The sequence below is a fragment of the Pygoscelis adeliae genome, unplaced genomic scaffold (assembly GCF_000699105.1).
Source record: "Pygoscelis adeliae isolate BGI_AS28 unplaced genomic scaffold, ASM69910v1 Scaffold101, whole genome shotgun sequence".
In the NCBI taxonomy this organism is placed as follows: Eukaryota; Metazoa; Chordata; class Aves; order Sphenisciformes; family Spheniscidae; genus Pygoscelis; species Pygoscelis adeliae.
Window position 1 is genome coordinate 3,001,907 of NW_008824238.1, and position 3,512 is coordinate 3,005,418.

Below are 3,512 nucleotides of genomic sequence, written 5' to 3' on the forward strand. Positions count from 1 at the left end.
AAAGTTACAGCTTAGTCTGGATCTCTGGTTGCATAAGTCAGCATTTTCAAAAGTGCCTAGAGACGTGGAATTGTGGTCTAAGATTTGAAAGGGTCCTGAATTTCAAAATGCAGGGAAGCAGTGATACCAAATCTTTCTGCCAGAATCTGTCAAGGCTTCTTGCAGAAGAACTGGAGGACTGTACTCACAGGTCCTGGGTGTATTACTGATACATAAGGTTGTCTTCCCTCGGCATGATGCTCATGACTGGCAGAGCATGACTGGTCACACAGCGAACTCGAGCCATCTCCTGTGTGTAAGCCCTGTTTGTCATGCAGCTCCTCATGTGATAGAGATACCTGGATTTGCATCATCTGAAAGGCACATATTGATCACAGGATATATTTAGTAAAAAGCAATGGGGAGAGGATTCTGGCAGTTAGAAATATTAACATGACCAACAGTCACCCCAGCTAAGGAGGGCCGCTGCGGGAAATGGACTGTGAGTCTTATAAACAGTTCAGACAGGCCAATAGGAGCTGTGGAATAATTATGGCTTAGTATATATATCAGTATAGAAAAACCCCTAAACTGAAGCACTCCAAATCATTAGTTGCTTTAGAAAGTGACTCTGGGATCCAGAGTTTGACAATACATTGCCCTGGATCTTTGCAAAGCTGTGCAAATCCTTCATTTGGGGCAGAAATATCATAAAAGGACTAAGTCCTGTAAAATGATCAGAATTTCATTAACATTTCAAATGCTCTTCTTCACCATTTGAATCCCTGTCACGATGACTAAAATTTTATAGAAAATCAAAACCTGTTCACTATCTTTCATGTTAATAATGAACATTGGGTAAAGAAGGATTTCCCAAAGTGGCATTTTAATTAATACACTTTGCACTATAACTACCTTCTGGGAATTCAGATATGCTTGCACAGGGGGACTTGAAAATTTAAATATTCCTAATAAGCTTTTTCTTACAATTAACACTTATTGAGGACTACAGACAAGAATGATTACTCTCCTACTAAAATAATTCCTCTGTTGAATTACTACAAGAGTGCCTTTTGTTCTTTTGTGGGTTATAGTCCCGATTTATATTCAGGATTGGAATATTGTGATTTTGCTATCAATCTTTTTAGCAACCCAGGTTTTTTTCAGTACACTTTTATAGTTTTGTTTGCTGTGTGACTCCCAAATTAGACAGAACAAGACCAGAGGCCACGATGAAAATCGGTGAGCAGTGCTGGAGTGAACAGTTTTTGTTCTCTCCAAACATGAATTGCTCAATTTATAAAGCTGAGTCTAACCTGGAAGTATTAGAGCAAATGCGATGTGGTAATGCCCAAAACACAGATAAAAGAATATTTTAAATTCTAGGATGCCATGCTGTTAGATATATTTTCTCAAGCCAAGTAGCCAGTAATAGAAGGAGGCCAGGGACCGTGACTTTATCCAAGGCTGTAATTCTTCAGCTGGACAGCAAACAACAAAAGAAAGACTATTTTTTCCATCGGACACTACTGCTGGAGTAATGCCATACCTTCTTGATCAGTAAACCATCGTTGCCACCAAAACCGGTTGTCCTTCTCTGACGATCATGGTTTCTCAGCTCTTCACTCTGACATCCTTCTCCTCCTTCTTGTGCTGGCCCAGATGTTCATGTGCTCAGGTGGTTTGGGGACTTACCCAGCTCCGCATCCCCCTGTCTGATCTATGCATCTTTCTGGCTGTGTGAACAGCTGTGCCAGCACAGGGAAGGATGTCTGCATCGAAATCAGAATGGGTAGCCAGAGTCTTAGGGGAAGACAGAACAGACACTTCCGTTGGTAGATTGTGTTGGTTTAAAGAGCAGATAAAATCAAGAGTCACTTCAGCTCAGCCTGTTGGACACAATGACAAAATATGGAGGTTTTTCTCCAGCAATAAGTCTGAAGATTTGCAAGAAGACTGCAAGTTTCTAATCTCCCATCTCTGATGTTAAATATCCTTCTGATCTCTGATTTTGTTGTTTGTTTTTTTTTAAATATCCCAGGCCCATTAAAATGCCTCGTCTTTTTCTGATCCAGAAGCACAAAACCCCAGCACTTAAAATACAGCCCTGTGTGTAGGATTGGGTTGTGCTGTCTCTAAGGTGCTATATGAAACCCTAATGGATCCATTATACAAGTCTCACAGGAGCGAATTTTTTTTATTATTTAAATGAGCTCAAATCCTTTCATGGTTTTGTAGCAGCCATTTCAAAAATAGAAGGGAAAAAATGAAGAAAGCAGGCATTCCTTGTTGCTTTTCAGTCTGGCTGAAATATGAACTGTTGCATGTTACCCTTTCTTCTTCCTTGTGTTTTCAAGAAATCCTGACATTTTGCTCCCCCAGATAGATGAATAGTTAGAGGCTGGACCAAAATAGCAGCTGTGGAAAATGCTAAACTGTTAGAACAGTAGGAACTTCTGGAGAAGTCAGTTTCCCAAATTGTTTGTGCTTCTGCCAGACATGTTCTCCCATCCACCTTTTTCCACTCCTCAAAGAACCCCATGCTGCCTAAAGCAGAGGGGAGAGACTGGAGCTCCAGTGGAGAGCGAGACCAAACCCTTCTTGTTCAGGGTATGGAGTCAGTCTCCTCTAGCTAGGATAACAGCTTTCTTCTGCAAACTAAGGTATGCTTGTGGTATCTGTAAAGCTGGTACTGAGAAGCTGAAGTTTCAGGATTGAAGAAACAGGAGGATTATTAAGTTCTTCGCTTACATATTCCTTACGGTTTACATATTTGCTTACATTTTCTCTTTTAAAACAGGATTGCCTATGTATCACCCCCTCACTGCCCAAGCTGCACCTTTGTATCTGAAGAAGCTTTATTTACTTTGCAAGGCCAATTCGGTAATTCCAAATTTATGCATTGAGCATGAAATTCTGGTCTTTTATGACTCTGCATTTTTATGCTGAACTTTCAAGTTACACAATACACATACTTTTTCTATATAATCTGCTTCCAAGTCCTGATTAGAGACATAGTTGAAGTTTCACATCATGTAGCACCTCTGCTGCTTTCTTATTTCCATACGTTGGCATTTGCAACCTATGTAACAGTCTTCAAATGTGGGGTGTTAGTTTTCACAGTTCTACTAGCAGGGCAGTTCTTAAAAATGAGTGGGAAAATCAGAGTACAGAATATGTAAGCCAAATAGATTGACTTTTAGTAAATCCCCTGCACTGTTTGTGTTTCATTTCGAACACGGTTTCACTCTTCAGCTTGTTGGGTTAGGACATGATCTTGTTTTTTAAGGCACGGCACAAACCAGAGCTGAGAGATTACTGAGAAACAAAGCAATGCTACAAAGCTGATTTTGCAAAGCTGTTTTATTTGAGGGAGTTCCACAAAGCACTTCATGTGTTTCTCTTCCCTAAGTGCTCGCTTAGAAGACGGACTTTGCTGGGTAGGCATGTAAAAATGGGTTGCATCTATGTATTGTACAAGCAAATTGACCACACAGCTGGTGAAATATTCTACTCTTCTAGAATTCTCCAAT